General features: G+C 48.6%; 1 protein-coding gene across 1 annotated transcript in view; it reads right to left on the reverse strand.

Moving 5' to 3' along the window:
* LOC144798234 (uncharacterized) overlaps positions 1-15,659 on the reverse strand; it is a 139,656-nt gene extending 123,997 nt beyond the window's left edge. The window contains exons 1-2 of the mRNA XM_078668983.1: positions 15,464-15,659; positions 13,949-14,034 (exon numbers count right to left, since the gene is read on the reverse strand). The gene's annotated coding sequence lies outside the window, so the exon portion shown is untranslated. The remainder of the gene's footprint in view (positions 1-13,948; positions 14,035-15,463) is intronic.
* Positions 15,660-20,707: the final 5,048 nt, after the last annotated feature.

A 20,707-nucleotide genomic window follows, 5' to 3' on the forward strand; every position in this document is an offset into this window, starting at 1 on the left:
AATGTGCAAATCCCCAGTGGACATAGAGAACTCTTACTACACAGCTAGGGCTGCACAACATAAATACTACAAACACCAAGCTGGTGAAAGCGCAGCAGTGCAGGGGGAGGGAAAGTGAAATCGCTTCGGCTCACGTTAGAAACGCTCCTCAAAGCCTCAGCAAAGCGCTCTGACAGCAACAGAAGCTATGAAAACAAGCAAGAAAGACAGAGCGGGGGGAGGCAAATGGAAACACTGCAGGTGCCCAGCTCCCCCGCCTTCCTCACCTCGCTCCGTGCTCAACAGTGTCTCCTCAGGCCTCGGCAGCAGCTCCTTCTAGAGCACAGGGCAAAGCGCTAACAACCCGACCGCCTGTTGCTCGGAGGCGGCAGGAGTGCTGCAATTGGTGGTCGGGCTCCCCACTCTCAGCTGTCCTTGCGGCTCTCGGGGCACTCTTCGCATGCATGCACCACCCTCCCAACCAGTATGGGTCAAAGGACAACATGTGTTTGTACAACACACCCCTGTCCTGTAGGGATACCGTTTATGATTCGTCATCCATATAGAAAGATTACTCAATCTCTAAGGGATGAGCCCGTACGTAATCCTTTAATGGTTGCCAGATGTGTTTTGGGCGCGCAGTCGGTGGCTGCAATGTGGCACACCTCACTCGTGGTGTGGCGGATCCAAGCCTTCGCAGTGGGTGTATGCACGCTACCCCAATTTAGAGAGGCCTCCGTTTTGAAATAAGCTACAGGTAGGGTGGGTGGGACGAGTGGTGAACACAGTGCATGTAGTTTTCATAAGAGTGAATGGATATTTCATTGTTGGCCATTGTGCGTTTGTTACTGTAACAGGCTGCCACCGTCGACTTTCAGTTTAATTCAGATGTGCACTTATTTGCAAGGTGCCGAGTGTGAAAAGGGTGCGTCATTTCTGTCTCGACAAGCTGTTGGGTGGGGCGTTGTGTTTATTATACCCAATGTATTTGTAACGGGGGCACTTACAAGTGCCTTCGTGTTTTGAAATATGACGTGATACGACCCTGAAAACTGGCCTCGGTGCAGTTCACATTTGCCATAAATTGTTCATAGTAAATAGTAAAAACATGCAGACAGAAGCCATAAGGCCTAACAAGTCCGTGCTTAATTGGGGGGGGGGGGGGGGCCTACGGTCTTTGGGTGTTCTCACACGTAAAAACACAATGCTCAGATACATACAGGTTTCCTATATAAACTGAGAATCTTGCAAAGTCATTACTGACACCATTTTATTGTAAAGGTAAGTCATAACCTCTGAAATTAATGTTCAAATAATGACAGCATTTAGAAGATGACGGAGGTAATTAAAATCTAGTAGGTGCGTGTCGAAGTGAACTCGAGGTGAAATGTGATTCGCACTGTGGATAAACCCGAATGCAGGGAAGATTTTTCAAAATGCGGAAATAATTCAGCTCCCTACTGGAGATGCAATTGACAAGATGGTTAGAATCCAAAGCCGGAAGTGATCAGCTTCCAGCGTTTCGGCGCTGCAGCGAGTACATAATAATTAGGGGGGGGGAGGAGAAGTGCGAGACACGGCCTGGCGGCCGTGAAAAGTGTGTAGCAGGGGGCGGGGGAGCGGATCCCTTTGAAGTGAAGCTCTCGGAGGCAGACGGCTCGGGGAGCAAATGGCAAGCGCGTGCACGCGCACATGCACTCGACGTAATCCGCCTGGTGGTTTCAGAGCTTGGTTTGCCCTCAATACTCTTGTCTATTGATCACTTACGTGATAGAATAGTCGAGACCTAAAAAGCAGGGCAATCGCAGCAAACCGTTGCACTCCTTTCTTTAGAGGGGTAACGTACCCCTGTAATGCAATCAATGGCTCAGGGTGTAGTGTATATTCAATCGTCAGGGATCGTTGCCGGAAGAACTCGGTGGTGCCGTCTGTTTAATGGGAGATCCGTTTGTGGCGGCGTACTGACTGGAGGCAGGTTGTTTTTGGGTGAGGTGGTACTGGGTTTGTTCAGGGGACATGAAGTGGAAGGGTTTTCGTCCCTCTTATAAAAGCTTGCAAGTAGGAGGTGGAGGGTGCATGATATATTTAACACTTCTGAAGGAGTTAAAAAAAATGCCATAATAATACAACAAAGATGACATCAATAAAAACAACCGTTTAGACGAGCGCCAATCTAGTTTCAGGTAGGCCTGTAGCAAAGAAACAATAATAATTGTAATAGGTGACGCCTTCAAGTTACTGGGCAACAGAGAGGGCAGTAGCCTAGTTCTTTTTGACTTCAGAAACACATGGTGAAATCAGATGAAACCAATGGCAAGGACTAAAATTGGTTAAGACAAACTGAGAGGCAGGGTCAATACAGTTGAGATCAGAATCTTTGCGCCTCACCCTCGCCTCTATCTCAAATGGTCCAAAAAGATTCCATTTTGGATACTACACCTTTTAACCTATAAATAGAAACGCTCAATAAGTACTTGGAGACGTAGATCTGAAAGTGCATCAATATGTTGACACCCCTTCCACATGCATGCGATGTAACGTGCACGTGGAAGTGACATTCCTCTTTTCCTGGGAGGTCATTGGGTGCAGATGAGCCACAGCAAGGGTCGGGTAAGTGGCGTCATAGGGCTCTGTATCTTCTCAATAGTGGCATGGGCATGACAAATAATTTTAGCCCTGTGGATCCACTTTCCTGTGTCCAAGGGGTCTCTAGACAGTTTTCAGAGACTGATTTCCGTGCCGTAACAGACTAAGAACATGTCTTTTCAAGTTTATAATCTGACTGATGTTCGTCCTAAACCACGTCTAAAACATCAGTATTCTGAGTCCTGCAAGGGGTTTCAAACCATGCTGATGGTCGACCCATTCTGCTGCACAATCCAGGGGGCAACTCCTCCAGCGGGAAGTGGGCACATCAGTGCCGGTCTCTGCAGAATTGGACAGCTATGCTGAGCCCTATTGGTCCATGTTATTACTATGGTTTTCTCTTATCCCATTTCTCCCCAAGTCTCACACGGCTACCAAGAAGCGCAGGTAGTTACACATGGTCCATTGCAAACGCGAGTTGCCTTGTGTCCTTAATAACTTGGTGCCGGTCTCAAGGATTTTTCTTCCCCCGGGGGGGGGGGGGGGGGGCACACATTTGGCAAAACACTCTTTTTCACAGCCCTGCGTTACTGTAATTCTGAACCAGTATAGCAAACGTCAAGTTAATCTAACTGAATGTGTGCAGACTAAATTAACTGCTCGAACAAACATAAGCAGGTGTGGAGGTATATAGTACAGCAAAACACCAACATCATATTACAAGAAACTGGCCTTGTGAGATGCACAGAGGCATAGAATGGCACACCCTAAGTATCGCAGCAAAAGCTGACCGCATTGAGAGACAAATCCGCTGGGGGCGGGCATCCTCTGCAAAACTAGATTTAATATTGACACCATGAAATTAGTAAAGGCCAGAGATGGTCGCTACCGGACGCTGCACACAATCCGGGGTAAGCAACCCCTCACCCTCCTTAGCATCTATGACCCAAATATGGACCAGGATAATACCTTTGACGAGTCTTGCCGGAGCAATTAGCAGGGGTGATGGGCGATGTAATAGTCTGCAGCGAATTTAACTTAGTGTGGGACGTGAGGAATGGACAGAAGCACCACCACCTATCAAAGCACCGGAGCAATGTCAGCACACCTTAAGAAAGATCGAACAGACTTGTGGCTCGCGGATGCTGGCAATATAGTCATCTCGACATACGGGATTATCATTGTTTTTACCCACGTGGAATACCTCATACCCCAGTATTGATTTTTTGCTTATAACCCATTCCCTGCTCAGCAACCTCATGTCAATAGAGGAGTCAGACATATCTCTTTCCAATAATGCCCACATTGAAGCAAACTGGTCTGATGGCCTTTCTCTGCGTCTAGGTCCTCTGCACTGGCGCCTGCATCCACCCACACATCCTTTGTGTACCTAGTAGATGTAGCCGAAATTCGCAAAGGGATTAATGAATACTTTACACTTACCACCCTACCAGACATATCACCCCGTCTGAGATGGGATTGGCTCAAGGCCACAAACCAGGAGGTTATCTGCTCATTGGTGACTGCCCAGGGATTGAAGACCGACTCGTTGAGTCTAAGCTGACAGACATCAAAGCTCTAGAACAGCAGGATAAACATGCGCTTACCCGTCGAAACAAGAGCCAGTTTCCTATCTTAGGGGCAAACTTAGACCACAGCGGACTAGCAGGGCAGAAGGTTTCCTACCAGCGCTGCAGCAATGCAACTATGAGGGGGAGAAATAAGGTAGGGATACTCCTGGGTCGCCGACTAGGTTATGCACAAACTGCGAAACAGGGTATGGGCGCTGGGTGACTGCGGAACAAGATAAAGGGTGTTCCGGGACTATTATCAGACCATGTATTCAGATGAAGTGGTTACGCCAACCTTAATAGACAAAGACCTGGCGACAAATGAAGGGACTCCCCAATCCCCCCCAACATGAGGATGCACTCGATATCCCAATCATCTTGGAAGAACCCAGTAGTGCGGTTCGATTCCAGACTGTCTAAAAAGTGGCCAGGTTTCCCCTATTTTAAAAACAAACCCAACATTGACCAGTCAGATCCTAACAACTACTGCCCTATCTCCAATATCACAACCCTGCCAAGCTCTTAGAAAAATGTGTACATAGACAACTTTGTAATCGCATAGAGCAACTCCAACTCCCCGACCAATACCAATCTGGTTTCAGGCCGGGTCACAGTACGGAAACTGCCCAAGCCTATATTGTCGACAATGCTCTGAAACTTCTGGACCAGAATGAATTCTGCCTATTTATCCTGCTTGATCTGTGAGCTGCGCTTGAAGCAGTTAAAGTTGAGAACCTTTTGGACCACCTTGAATGCACGATGGATGTCTCAAGTTCAATCACACTATCTAAACAGACGGCAGTCACACATGGTGTCCCTCAAATATCCACTCTCCCCCACCCTTCTCAACCTGCCCATAGAACCCCTGACTTGTCCAACTCTATAACATCTCATACCACATGCAAGCTGAAGAAACTCAAATACCTGAAACTCGCCTCCGCAGAAGACATCAGAATCCTCAACCACATACTGACAAAAAATCAACACTCGCTGACTCATAACCACCTCAAACTAAACGCCCTCAACACTGAATTCCTCTTATTCTCTTCACCCAACCACACTCCTATCATCAAAGAATGGCTCATTCACCTACAGCCTTGACCTGTAACCCCCGCATCAAAACCTCAAGGAATAATCCTGGACAATCACCTCTCCATGCAGCAGCACATCAGCTCCGCCACCAGGGGTGCCAACTGCGGGCACTAAGCAAATGAAATCCTTTCATTCCTATTGCAGATCTCAAGACACCGGTTCAAGCAATAGTGATCTTCAAACTAGATTACAGTTGTGCCCCCCTTGTAGGTCTATCAAAAGCAAAACTGGTACCTCTGAAGGCAACTTTAAAGCAGCAGCTGGACTCAGCACAGGTTTTTTTTTTTAAAGTGTTCGCATCACCCAAGACCTCAAAGCACTGATAGGATACCCTATTAGGCTAAGTTACACCTAAAAATAGCTTGCTTGACTCAAAGCTCTTCATCACAGCATTCCAACGTACTTGGCCAAGTATCATGTCCTATCATGCGATAATAGTACTTTAAGAAGCACAGGCTCCCCACTACTGAAGATCTACAAAATTTTAAAAAACGAGAAAACATACAAGAATTCCTTCCTCGGACTTGCTCCCAAAATTTGAAACCCACTTCCTTGCGAGACCAGATCCAACCCCTCAACTGCCCTCTTCAAACAAAGCGTAAAAAATCTACTAATGAAAAGATTCCTTCCTCCGTGAATATGCAACCCTTTCTAGAACTTCTCCTGGCCAGTGCTCCCATAAGTCTAATTGTCCCGCTACAAACCCTTCGTTTTTCTCAATGATGACTTACCACATATCTAAATGATATACGAACTAAGACTCTACAAACATCAACGTATGTCCCTGTACTCACTTTGTTGCTCTCCTGCACTTGTATACTCTTATTTGCTTACCTTTCCAGTTGTACAACGCTCCTATTCCCGAAGGGTCACTTGTATACCATTATTTGTTTTCCTCCCGATACCCCTAAGAATCATGTTCACGCTATATAAAACTTAATAAATAAATGTAATTTGATGATTTGAGGTCTTCCTGGTTCCTCCACAACCCCACAAAAACTAAATAGGGAAGGATCATAAAAAACTATTTAAACTCTGATTGTACTAAGTCCACACAGTGCCAACTTCGGGAGACTTAAAAAATATATCAAGTGAATAATATGCAATAAATTAGTCCTACACATGAAACAAGAAAAAAAATCTCTAAAATCTACTGCAGCAGACTTATTAATATCCAACATCCACTTTTATCTGAAGGCAAAGTTGCAAACAAACATAAAAGCTAAGAAGCGGTCACCTTTTCACACAGGTTATCACTGAAACTGAAACAAATCTTAATTCTTTGTCCTAGCCATGTGTTCATGATGTACTTTGTTTGTTGTAACAGGTGACGACATTCTTGTGTAATATTTTAGTACATGCTACCTGTCCAATTGTAGTTTAATTCTAACAAGGGTTTGCATTCTTCTGTAATATCTTTGTGAGCTATGCATGTCCTAATGTAGCTTATGTCTAACAATATTTGAAATTCATGTGTAATATCTTAGTCCACTCTCCCTGTCCCGATGTAACTCCATTCTAACAGTATTTCGGTCATAGATTTATGTGCTTTCTAGAAAACATGATGCTCCAATATTTAAAGCTCAAATGCAAAACATTGTATTGCTTTAGTATATTTAATCATAGACTGTCGTGTAGTTCCCAGGACCCCCCAGTACCTGCACGTTTTGGATGACCTAAACTGAGGGCTTGGTGTGCAGACAGACTCTGGACACCGCCACAGGACGAGTCAGCTGGCTCTTCGGTGCCACTACCACCCCCCTGTATTCTTAAGTGGTGAATGCAGTTTCTGGCAACCACTGAACAGGACAACCCTGATTTCTCAGGTATCGTGGAAACAATACGGTATCTTTCACTCAGTCACTCATGCTTGTTTTTCTCAGAATACACATAGAATGACGATTGGAATGGTTTCAAAAAATATTCATTGCTCAAGCATCTGTCTAGTGTGAAACATATTAGCGGCAACAAGCTAAAGACAGGAGCAGACAAGTGAAATCGCTAGTACCTACATAGGAAAAATTAGATACTTTTCTACCACAGTGCTAATAAGATGAATTAAAGAATATTATATAAAACAATAGCATTGGCGTACTTTTACGATGCGTAGCCTGCCTAAATGTACCCATCCTAGATCTGTAGGTGAAGCATGTGTATGTAAATGTCAGGATAGATCCCAGTGGAGCCAATAATCCCCTGGGGAAGTGCTGACCCCTCACTTGATGGTTCTGAAGGAAGGATCCAGTCTCTGCGTCGAGGAAGTCACCCCTCAAGGGATGTCCGGTCTCTGCCCGTCGAAGGATCAGCCTGCAGAGTCTCGGTCCAGCCTGGAAGGAGTTCTGCTCTGTGATTGTAAGGGGGTATGAGGGTCTTTTATACTAAAGTGGTCACTCCAGGGTTTCTATCAGTATCGATATGTTTTGAAAACATTCACTAATCCTAGGCTAAACACACATGATCACGCACAGCTGGCTGTTGGCCATGGATGAAAAAAGTGGTGACCCTTAAACAGAATAAATCTACCGTGCCAGGGGACATGTTTATGTATGTCGGGTACCGGGATTAAGATAGGGTACCGAAAACCTGGTGTCGTAGAACTGTTATGTTGTGTGGATGGGACAAAACGTATGTAATTGGTATGAACATGATGGGACTATCCTAAAGGACATGACAATACAGTGGATAAAATTCTGATGAACCAGAACAGAACAATAAAATGTTGAAAAGGATTACCACTAACCCAACTAAACACAGTAATCCAATGCAGGACCTACACAAGGCTGGCCACAGCAACGTCAGAGAGGTCATTAATAACCATGCTCACAAGTTAGGAGACTAAAAAGCTGCATCTTCAATAATTCATATATACAATAAAGTAAAATGCGTGGACGCCCAAAGTCACAATGTCAGGACAGGCTGCAGGTAGCCAGGAACAAACCTACACGTGGCAGCTGCCCACGAAGTGCTGGGCAGCTTTGATGAAGGGGCCAACGTGGGAGCCTAGCAGGCTCTGGACAACTGGAATGCCCCCCCGAGCCTCACGGGCTCTTCAGAACAATAGTGGCGCCTGGAGCCTCTTGGGGCTTGAAGAACAAACTGGCGCTAGAGCCTCTCGGGGCTCTGAGAACAAACTGGCGCTTGAGCCTCTCGGGGCTCGAGAACAAAGGTGCTGGGGTTGAGCCTCGCAGGCTCGAAACAAATGTGCCAAAGGTGGAGCCTCTCTGGGCTCAACAACGGGGATGCTGGGACTGAGCCTCGCAGGCTCCGACGAACAAATGCTTATGGTGGAGCCTCTCGGGCTCGAGGCTCAAGGTGGGGTTAGGCGGAGTCCCTTTCGGAGGACTTGGCATTGCTTGAGGCCCCACGGACCTCTTAGCACAACAAGGGACTCGCAATGTGCCCGGACGCCCCTCCTCACCGTCTCTGCACTCACCGGGTCGTGTCTCCGGCGGCTTCTCAGGAAAGCTCCCGCTCCTCGGGACTCTCAGGTGTCGCAGCTTCCTCTCGCTCTCCGGGGCTCTCCCTCGCTCTTGGGAGCCCCGGGGGGGTCAGCAGCTTCTCGGGGGCAATGCAGGAGCGCGGAGTAGGCTCCCGCCGCTCCCTGCTTCATCTTGCTCCGTGGGCGGGACCTGGCAATCTCCTCGGGCCGGCAGCCAATCACGGCGCGGCCCGGGAGGGGAAATCGATGAGGAGTAGGCTCCCTCGTAAATAGGGCCATAAAGAAATAAAGCGAGGTGGGCACTCGCTGGGGGTCCAGAAACCCTTGCAAAACCAGGGCAAATGCCGGGTGGGCACCGGCTGAGATAAACAGCGCTCCCAAGTGCTGTGTGCACGAGAAGCGCTCTCACGCGCTAGGGGTCAAGGGACAGCGCTCCCAGGCGCTAAAGCAAGCAGACAGCAATAAAGTCCTTCAGGGGTCCAGGACCTCAGCAGTCCAGGGGCTGGGCAGGGCCCAGGGAGACAAGCCTTCCCCTGGGCCCAAGCAGCAGCAGCCCCTGGGAGATTCAAGTTGGGAACAAGAACCTGTTAGAAGAGGTCAGAGCCTCTTTTTATACATGAAATTCCTTTGTCTAAAGGTGCTGGGTGGGGGAGAAACCAGTCGCAGCTGGTTTTGGGAGTACCTTGTTTTCCCCAGCCACCCTTTCCATTCACCAGGCAGGCTAGGGTCATCAGACGCACCCCAGGGGGTGGAGTCAGCATTGTGTGGGAAAAGCCCAGCCCTAATCAGGAACCAGACGCAGCCCCTCCCTCACATCAGCATGTTAATCTCTCCATTCACCACCGGGGCAGACCCACACAGACTCTTGGAGCCAGGCTCCCCAGCAAGCTTCAGCCAATCACGCGCCAACATACTTACTGCACACACACACCTATGTCTAGAAGTGGCACTTCCTCACTAGACACATACACGCCGCATACATCATCACGCAGCATTCAATCACACGTGTCCGCACATATCAGACTCGAGCCTGTACCCCCCACGCATAAGGAACTACCAGGGACACCCACATATTCCCCATGCATTCCTACGGGAAGGCAGGCCTCTCTCACCACACGCACTCAGAGGGGGAATCACCATCCCCAGGTCACATATAGCAAGCAAAAACTTCAGGGGTGGACCTGCCAGAAGGGCCAAGTCCGACAAATACCAACAAACTTCAAGTCGTTATTCTTCTGTAAATAGAAAATATATGGCAGAGCTAAGCAAGTCAAAATTTAACCCCTTCTTTGTATAGAAGTAAATGTATCCGACTACTAATACAGGTTGTAAGCACCTACTTGATTTGTGGTGATACTTCCGGACCACAAAGGGTTTCTGTATCTGAAAGGCGTATCCCATAAAAATGTGTTATTTATTCTGTATCCTTCTAGGATTATAGATTCCATTACTTGTATGTCATCCAAACTGCAGAGAGACCCACTCTTCAATGTTGAGATACGAACCCAAATCTCTGCCCCATGGAGTTGTTAATAAATCTAAAGACCTCAATCCAGACTTAACATACTCAGGCGTATCGTTCCAAGTAACTCATGCTCTATATTGAAATTCCTATATATTAACCTTACATGGAAATAGAACCCGGTTATTATGTTAACATGTACTCCATTCCTAATGGTATTTAATTATAATTCCTTGTGTTTCATACATCCACAACAAACCCCACATCTGCCCTCTAGCCTATCACCCGTCTTCACAATAGACGATGATAACACGGTTATTAGTAAATCATGGAGTTCTATTCTATACGTATCGCTCAAGCCAATGCAGTAGGCATTAAATAAACCACCCGGCAAAACCTGGTAACTTTCCTCAAAGGAACACTAATTAACTGAAAACTCTCTACTTGCCCTCGTTAGCATGTTTGTAAACTCAAATACAAAAAAGGCGCTCTCTCTATGTCCACATTTATCTCACTAGAAACGCCGTCTCTTGTCTCAGCAATCTTACCTCAGTAATCATATCTTTGTGTGGATCCGCGTTCTCTTTGTGCCAGAGTGCGGCAACAGACGCCAAACGAACAGGAACGGCTCCCTATATCCAGGATTAGCCAGATACAATCTCCAAAACCTGCGGGCCCGGGAACCTATTTCCCAGTATGCGCATGGAAATAGGACTAACCACAGCTCCTCCTGAAATCGCCGTCGCTGTGGTACTTGAAGCAGAAATCAGGAAAAACGGGTTTAACATATACTGGCCTCCAGTAATACATATGAGAAGGAAACAAGGGAAAGGACATGTATAGGTATTTATGGTATGGGGCCCAGGCTGTGCCAGGGAAGTGGCTGCTTGGTGTTAAGCAAAAATGACCTGAGAATGGTGATAACCAGAGAAAAATTCCACAGAGATTACTGGCTGAGCAGCTATGTCAATCTTCCAGAGCTACATTTTTAGCCCTCTTGAAATGCTGCACTGCTTCATGCATGCTCTACAAACACCCCACACACCCTCAATCCCAAAATGCACACAACAGGCATTCTCTGCAAACTGGTCCACATCAAACACCCTCCGAGCTCAGTCAACTGCTAGCCACATCCAACACAGCAGCAGGCCACAACATGCACAGCATCAGTGCTACCATGCATAACTTCCGGCACGCTCTTCGAATCTTTATCTCCATACTGCACATCACCGTTTAACTACACCGGGTCGCAACTGACAGCCGCGAGCGGATCGTAACTACATCCTCATGGGGGTGATCTCCGGCACTTTCCCTCCCCCTTCTCCCACCTGCGCATGCCTAACTAGCCACTTTGTTCACCATAAGTGTGGCAGGGTATGCTCAGACATGAGTCCCTTGCTCACTTTGCCACTGGATTCAAGCAAGCCAGGCTGAAGACGGCTGTAATGCCAGAAACCAGTCCTCGGAAGCTTGTTTCCGGTCCAGGGAAGGCATGGCTTGGCAATTTGGGCTGGACTGTTCCCATGAGGCACAGGGTCAGACTGATTTGCATATGGCCATGTCTGAACTGGGGTGGCAGAGTGGGCTAAAGAACGGTGATGGATTAAACCCAGATCTGTTGACTGGGTGTGAGTGTTTGATTGGTTCGGATACTCCGTCCATCACCACCCCTTTTTGTACCGCTTATCTAGCCACCCTGTCACAATGCATCAATCAGGCGACTACCCCCAAACGGTAGCAATAAAAAGACACCGTGTATCCCAGTTCTATACCCCAGGTTTGTTCAACCCCTTCAGTGCTGATGACAAAGCCCGCTCGTCATGGGCATTACCTGCGCTACGCGGATGACGAGCTGGCTTTGTCACAAACCGCGCATTTTTGAAATTCCAGCGCACAGCGGGAAAACGCGGTAGCGGTTACGTTTATATTACTGCTGACATACCACCACCCCTATGAAATTGTGCTAGCAGAGAGAGCACGCCTAACATCTCAGTGTACAACAAAGACTGCCTCGTATGGGTGCTGACACTACCCCATTGCCACACCAGGAACACGGCGACCCGGGAGTACGCGGCTTCACTTCGTTCGTTCGCTTAAGATAATTACTCAGAATTTCAGGCCTTACTATTGATTGCCTAAGCGACTCCTGGGCTCAGCACCTCTTCACTAAAAGTCTGGGGAATCGCGAGATACATACACAGTTTTCCACATCATTGATTATTGCATTAGCTGAGATTCCACACCGGGAACGCCTACTCCTTGATACAGGGTGCAGATTTTACATCCTTGATTATCACCACAAAGGTCACGGGCTCTGCTGGGTCGGAAGTATCACCGGCAGAGCGCCCTGAGGATTCGCATAAGCGATGAAACACGTGTCGGCTGGCTGTTTTTATCGGATTGTTACCTTACAGGATATCCCCAAATATTCTGTTGCTTTGTTGCTTTTTTTTTCACTCATATACAATTTATTGTAATTTCTTGTGTGTGCATAGGGCATTCCTTCTGTTCTTTGGGTTGGTAGACCTGTCTATTAACCGCAGAGTGGTTCCAAGGGTTTTCCACTCACCCAGTTGCACCATCCACACATAGCATGTTACTCAATCTATGCACCAACTGATGGCTGAGCGCCCATTGCTTTTCTGACACCTAAAAACCTTTCAGGATTAGCGACACTACCCCATCACTAGTCCCTTAGACCCATCATCGACTATAAGGCTACGTGAGAGATTGTAGACCATGATGTGACCTAATCTCATGCCAAGATGTAAAGTATGTGAGATTTTTCGTGTATAACAATGCCATTGTTACGGCTGTAATGCACGTAAATACAGAAAATGCCAATAAAAAGTTTTTCGAATTTTTTTCTCTCAAAAATCCCTGTTTAACTACACAACTAAACCCCACCCCCAATCATGTTTACTTTTCACACACGTTGGTATGATTTTATAGCCATGTTTATTAGTGTCACAATTTATTTTTTGCCTTTTTACACAGGATTTCATTAATAAACATATTACAGTTATTTGCAGTCTGCTATTGTTTTGCAGAGTTTAATACATCTCTTAATATACAAAACCCGCTAAATGAACCATAACGGGAATGATAAGGGGCGGGGGGGGGGGGCAAATACCAAAGAGGGAACGAATAACTGGACACAAAGTACACTTAGCACCTCACTTCTGCCCTTTCTAGCTTTCTAAGTGCTGTAAAGAACAGGTGATTTTATTGCCCATTTAAATGGTACTCCACATACTGAGAGACAGGTAGAATGCTGATCTGGTTTTCCAGGAATTCAAGCTTATGAACTGCAGATCACATAAGACGTTCACACTGAATGCTAAGACGAAAGGTTGGAGACAAGCACAGACAGAATTTAAGGAGTTAAAATATGTACCTATAAATTACTGCTACCAATCAATGTCTTTCAGCAGCTGCAGACTACAGGGTGCTAGGTATTTACTCTGTCAACCCCATACCCGAGAGCACACACAATAGGTAGCAACACAGGCTCTAGGCAGCAGCACACTGCCATAGAAGCTACAACCTGAATCTGACCCTCTGATTGCTCACTTTGGATTGTATAACTTCCATCAGCTTTTCAATTCAGTGCAAGAAACTGGCTAAAGAGTCACCGGAACAAGGCACTAATGGATCAGAGCCATATGAAACACAGTAAGTGATGCCTCACTATTCCAGCCTTTGAAACGAATTGCACAATGTCACAGCACCATTGTGATCCGACTGTTCCAACTCTAGGGAAGAGTGATGTTTCTAGAAGAAGAGGAGGGTAGATTATGATGATTTGCAGAGACTTACCAGTCCAACAGGGTTTGTGCCCTTTCACCACGAAACTGCATCAATGTTGCTTAACCGTGCATTGAAAGAGAGATGTCGCTGTTCACCTGTTAAAGACAAAGGAGGAACAAGCATCAATACCTTAAGACAAGGCCTACATTTTAGTTTTGAGCAAGTACTTTCTTTGTAATGACCATTTCATTTGATAATCAGCCACATCTCTAAAGAAGGACTACCGTAGGTAACTTTAGCCTGTGACTGGTTGTGTGTGTCTGTAGGTGTATGTTTATTTCTCAAATGTCTTGGTTCACCATGAACTGCTGTGGGTACTGGACTGCTCGGCTGCCTTTTCACATGCGATCTGTTGTGCCATCTGCTTATTTTGTCAGCAAGGGAAGTCGCCCTTGTCATACCAGCAGTGGTTCGGTACCTTATAGAGTTCAAATCAAGGACCAAATGGAAGGATGTTCATTCCAACACGGAGAGCTTCTCTCTTGAATGCTTTTGGGTCAGAAGGGCTGAACATAACTTTTTACTGGTGGCTTTGGGTGATTGTTGTAATGTTTTAGAGAAATGTATTGAGAATAATGAAGACTAGAAACAAATTATTATTGTAAGTTTTAACCAATGTTAATTCGACAGCCAGTCCCAAAGATCAACTGAAACTATTAACCAATTTGTAACAAGTCTAATGGAGTTAGCTTCCAAGCGGGAGTATGGGTGTGACAACGCATTACATGGAGTGAATAGTTCACCGTGTTTGGCTGCAGCACAGGAGTGTAGACAACGAGGAAGGAAAAAACACTTTACCAGAGTGCAGGGTGGGGTTAGGCAGAGTGTACCATGTAAGGATATTGAAAGCGATGGGGAGAGATGCGGGCAGAATATATATATTGTATTTATTTTTTTAAAGAGGCATGAAAGGGAAATGTAATTAGCTCCATATAAGTCACCAATTATAGGATGGGGATTACCGTACAGATGGCAGAACACTAAATAAAGCGAGGGGGTAATAAAGACGTTAAGCATCGTGAAACCTTACAGGCTCTCGGATAAGCCTTTTGATTTACTGAAGTATGTTTTGGGAACCATCCCATTCCACTGGATCATCAACCCCCCCCCGGACTACCAGCAAGGCTTGTTCATTGATTACCTGCATGTGGACAGAGCCAGCCGCACATGCGCAGGCTCAATCACCACCTCTACCCACTCACACCCACGGTTCAGCTTTTTCTTTATCGTTTCAACGAGTTCAGAGCTCTGAGCCCCCCCCCCCCCCGACGAGCGACGCCCCAACACCCGCAGCCCCCCCTCCACCCCGAGGCGAGGCCCGGCCGGGGGGGTCACCGGAGGGCCCCACCTGGGCACACAGGGGGGGTCACAGGAGGGGGCGGGGCCAGGCCTGGGAGACACAGGAGGGCCCCACCTGGGGGGCGAGGCCTGGGGGGGGGACAGGAGGGCCCCGCTGCCCCCACCCGGGGTCGAGGCCCGGCCGCCACCGGGGGCTCCAGGCCCGGCCCCTCCCGCGGGTCCTACCTGGCGGGGGCGGCTCCTCTCCTCGGCTGCAGCGGGGGCTCTGGACCGGGCCCCCCAGGGTCTGTCTGTCTGTCTCCCTCAGCGGCGACGGTCGCGTGTCTGTAACGGCCGCCGGTGCTGACGCTGCCTCCAGCGACCCGGAAGCGGAAGTCCAGGCGCGCGCAGGGCCTCAGCTCGGGCAGGGACGCCACCTGCGGGCGGCGCGCGCCCTCTGCCGGCGGCCGGCGGAAGTTCACGCGGGGTCAGACGTGTTTATTGTTTTATTTTATGTATTTGCGCGGACTCGACCCGAAGGCGTCAGACAAGTGAACACATGACAACAGCAGACGATACGTGACATGAGGCAAAAGTGACAACCGTGAGCCAACAAAATACACGAGGAGCGAACGGGGCATTACTACATAATTTTTTTTTTTTTTTTTTAAATGACTAAAAAAAAGAAGGTTACAAGAGAAACAAAGTACAATTAGAGGTAATATACTGCAATATATGCTAGACACAGAGGCACAAGAACAAACGTTACGTAGGCAATGGTGGCACTTGTGCAAGTATCAAAAGCAAACAAAATGTGAGAGGAGCAAAGAGTGTGTTACAAGAGAAAAGTGGCGTGTGCAAGTAACAAAGAGTACTAAACACAGGTACAAACATAATACTGCAGTTCTGCCATGTGTCACGCATCAGGCGTGATTCTAACGCATTTCAGTGTGGTGATCCGCATCACCACACTGAAATACGAGGTCACGCATTTTAGGGCTTGTGGTCCTCAGCTGTCAAGCGCTGCGGGACGGGCCCTGGCCTTTTTAATTACTAATAAGGTATAGCAGCCGGCCATGCAGCACGCACAGCTCCACACACTTAGAGGGTGGACTGGGTAAGCCCACTACACATCATGCAACACTGCTTTCGATTGTTGAAATAATCACCACGCAGCCACGCGCATGCCGCACTTTCCTGACGTCACAGCTACTTCCGCCAATCATTGGTAGACACCGGGCAGGCGGCAGTTAATTCTCCACTGAGCCCGCTCGCTGTAAAATGAGGACTGCTGTGGTTCTGCAATTAAGCATGAGTCCGACCCCCATGGACGTGGACTTGATGCCGCCCAAGCAAACCGGCCCGGCACCCCTGTCTGTAGCTCTCAGCTGACACTGAGCCGGCCCAAGCGAGCTCGGGCAGTCAGGCATCAGACAAGCGAGGCCGACACGGAAAATGCAGCTGTACTCTCTCGGCCATCACTGCATAATTAAGTAAGTATATGCGGAAGGCAATTCCTGGACGCACAACATAAATTCATTGAAGAACGTTAATTGAAAGTTACAAATGTTGAGGCTCCCATAATTTAGAGCCTCTGCCAGCAGTGTCTTATTTAGTAACAAGAATTTTTTACCAAATGTCCTGGATAGTGTTGGGGTAATCATTGCTACTTTACTAAACATGCCTGGTGTCACCGGAGCGAACACTTTTGTGTAGAAACGCACATATCTGACAGTACCAGCTTCAAGCGAACAGCTCGTGTGTCCGATAAAGCTTTGAATTGTCTAGTCTCGGCTTTTTCCTCAGGGCACTCTGTTCCTCTTTTCCGGTCTCTTGGCCTCTGGAAGATGCCCTCGGGGCCCCTTCAGAGCCATATCTAAATATCCATTAATGTATGAGACTTTACTGTAGTGTTTACAAGGCTCGAGCTCTAAGACGGTAACTGGATGGCAGCACAATTACAGTCGATTCGGAGAAAATATCTTAATGATAACTACAAGTAGTGTTCACCATGTTTGTAAGTATTTAAGTTTAAGAAGCACCTGCTGTCGCTTTCATTTCCTCCTGAAATGTTCATACAACAATAACAAGCATTGGAAATGCAATAGGTCTCGCATTAGAAAAGTTGGAGTTATTGGTCTTGTAAATGACATATTTTATTTATTTGTTGGTTTTTAAAATTGCTAAATTGATGGCTTTGTCATTTACAATGCCAATAGTTATAACTTTCGCGAATGTGACACCTATAGCATTTGGAATGCAACATGTTTTGTATTTACGTGACTTAGATGGCAGCTCTGGTCGTTAGGCCACATCTCTAGAGAGCAGGAGAGTGCAGCAGGGGAGAGAAGCACAACAATGCAATAGGTCTCGCATTAGGAAAGTTTGAGCTATTGGTATTGTAAAGGACACATTTTTTATTTATGTGCTTGTTTTGAAAATAGCGAATTAATAGCTTTGTTATTTACAATGCCAATAGTTTTATCTTTCGCAAATGTGACACCTATTGTAACACAATGTGTGTTGTGAGGGTGAGGGTGAGGGGTTGAGGGTGAGGGGTTGAGGGTGAGTGAGGGGTTGAGGGTGAGTGAGGGTGAGGGGTTGAGGGTGAGTGAGGGTGAGTGAGGGTGAGGGGTTGAGGGTGAGGGGTTGAGGGTGAGTGAGGGTGAGGGTGAGGGGTTGAGGGTGAGTGAGGGTGAGGGGTTGAGGGTGAGTGAGGGTGAGGGTGAGTGAAGGTGAGGGGTTGAGGGTGAGTGAGGGTGAGTGAGGGTGAGGGGTTGAGGGTGAGTGAGGGTGAGGGTGAGTGAGGGTGAGTGAGGGTGAGGCTGAGGGGTTGAGGGTGAGTGAGGGTGAGTGAGAGTGAGGGTGAGTGAGGTGTTGAGGGTGAGGGGTTGAGGGTGAGTGAGGGTGAGGGGTTGAGGGTGAGTGAGGGTGAGGGGGTGAGTGAGGGTGAGGGTGAGTGAGGGTGAGGGTGAGTGAGGGTGAGGGGTTGAGGGTGAGGGAGGGTGAGGGAGGGTGAGTGAGGGTGAGGGTGAGTGAGGGTGAGTGAGGGTGAGGGAGGGTGAGGGTGAGTGAGGGTGAGTGAGGGTGAGGGGTTGAGGGTGAGTGAGGGTGAGGGGTTGAGGGTGAGTGAGGGTGAGGGGTTGAGGGTGAGGGGTTGAGGGTGAGTGAGGGTGAGGGTGAGTGAGGGTGAGGGTGAGTGAGGGTGAGGGTGAGTGAGGGTGAGGGTGAGTGAGGGTGAGGGTGAGTGAGGGTGGGTGAGGGTGAGTGAGGGTGAGGGTGAGTGAGGGTGAGTGAGGGTGAGGGGTTGAGTGAGGGTGAGGGGTTGAGGGTGAGTGAGGGTGAGGGTGAGTGAGGGTGAGGGGTTGAGGGTGAGTGAGGGTGAGGGTGAGTGAGGGTGAGGGTGAGGGGTTGAGGGTGAGTGAGGGGTTGAGGGTGAGGGGTTGAGGGTGAGTGAGGGTGAGGGGTTGAGGGTGAGTGAGGGTGAGGGGTTGAGGGTGAGTGAGGGTGAGTGAAGGTGAGGGGTTGAGGGTGAGTGAGGGTGAGTGAGGGTGAGGGGTTGAGGGTGAGTGAGGGTGAGGGTGAGTGAGGGTGAGTGAGGGTGAGGCTGAGGGGTTGAGGGTGAGTGAGGGTGAGTGAGAGTGAGGGTGAGTGAGGTGTTGAGGGTGAGGGGTTGAGGGTGAGTGAGGGTGAGGGGTTGAGGGTGAGTGAGGGTGAGGGGGTGAGTGAGGGTGAGGGTGAGTGAGGGTGAGGGTGAGTGAGGGTGAGGGGTTGAGGGTGAGTGAGGGTGAGGGTGAGTGAGGGTGAGGGTGAGGGTGAGTGAGGGTGAGGGAGGGTGAGGGAGGGTGAGGGTGAGTGAGGGTGAGTGAGGGTGAGGGGTTGAGGGTGAGTGAGGGTGAGGGGTTGAGGGTGAGTGAGGGTGAGGGGTTGAGGGTGAGGGGTTGAGGGTGAGTGAGGGTGAGGGTGAGTGAGGGTGAGGGTGAGTGAGGGTGAGGGTGAGTGAGGGTGAGGGTGAGTGAGGGTGGGTGAGGGTGAGTGAGGGTGAGTGAGGGTGAGTGAGGGTGAGTGAGGGTGAGGGTGAGGGTGAGTGAGGGTGAGGGGTTGAGTGAGGGTGAGGGGTTGAGGGTGAGTGAGGGTGAGGGTGAGGGGTTGAGGGTGAGTGAGGGTGAGGGTGAGTGAGGGTGAGGGTGAGGGGTTGAGGGTGAGTGAGGGGTTGAGGGTGAGGGGTTGAGGGTGAGTGAGGGTGAGGGGTTGAGGGTGAGTGAGGGTGAGGGGTTGAGGGTGAGTGAGGGTGAGGGTGAGTGAGGGTGAGGGGTTGGGGGTGAGTGAGGGTGAGTGAGGGTGAGGGTGAGTGAGGGTGAGGGTTAGGGTGAGGGTGAGTGAGGATGAGGGTGAGGGTGAGTGAGGGTGAGTGAGGGTGAGGGTGAGTGAGGGTGAGGGGTTGAGGGTGAGTGAGGGTGAGGGGTTGAGGGTGAGTGAGGGTGAGTGAGGGTGAGGGTGAGGGTGAGGGGTTGAGGGTGAGGGGTTGAGGGTGAGTGAGGGTGAGTGAGGGTGAGTGAGGGTGAGGGTGAGGGGTTGAGGGTGAGTGAGGGTGAGGGTACATGCTTTTCACTTTCTTCAAAGGTTGTCCGTGCATCAAGGGTAGTTGACTGAACTTTAAGTATAATAATTGTACGTACTCTTCGGTGGCATTGAGCTCACACCCTCGAATGGTCTTCGGTAGTATTGTTTCCTGTAGAATTCTATTTCCTGCTTATAAAGCGCATGTCTCGGTCAGTATCAGCAAAGTGGTATGTGCATGTGAAAGTCGGAGAGTTGGAGGCGGTTAAGGAAATGCAGAACATTCTGCAAAAGTAATGGGAAAACCATTTTTATCTTGAAACTGTTTTTAACCGACAGTCTTTTATTCCTAATCATAGATGAGTGGGAGTAATACAGGGACTGGAGCAGCAGCGCCTCAGTTTGGATTGGTGTGGCAGGCAGGAGAAAGTCAGGAGAGGGAGGAGAGGGAGGAGGGGGAACTGCTTGCGAAATGAAATTAAAAGCGGCCGGCCGGGAAATGCTCTCGGTAGCATTCGTTTGAAGTGTGAAGCAGGGGGCGGGAGCAGCCTTTGATGTGCGGATAATTAGGGGAGGAGCAGCCAGGAGATCCAAGCTGGGGAACAGATGGCTGGCGATTTGGTGCTGTGCACGCGCATTTTAGGTCAATGCGCTTGCGCATTGACCTAAAAGCCACGGGCACAGCACCAAATCGCCACAGTTAGGTAAGCTTTGTTTAAAGCCCTATAGTCTCGCTTCTCTCAATGCGCATGCGCATTGATAGGTCACGAGACCTAAAAATGGCACGATAACTCTGATTAATGTTCTTCTTGGAGTGCGATCATTTTCTCCAGTGGAAGTTTTGACTGATTACAAAGTAGCACAGCAGGTTAATATACCTACTGCAAAATACGCAATCCATACGGTTCAGGGAGTGCATATATGGAAAAT

Source organism: Lissotriton helveticus, chromosome 12 (assembly GCF_964261635.1).
Source record: "Lissotriton helveticus chromosome 12, aLisHel1.1, whole genome shotgun sequence".
NCBI classification, from domain to species: domain Eukaryota; kingdom Metazoa; phylum Chordata; class Amphibia; order Caudata; family Salamandridae; genus Lissotriton; species Lissotriton helveticus.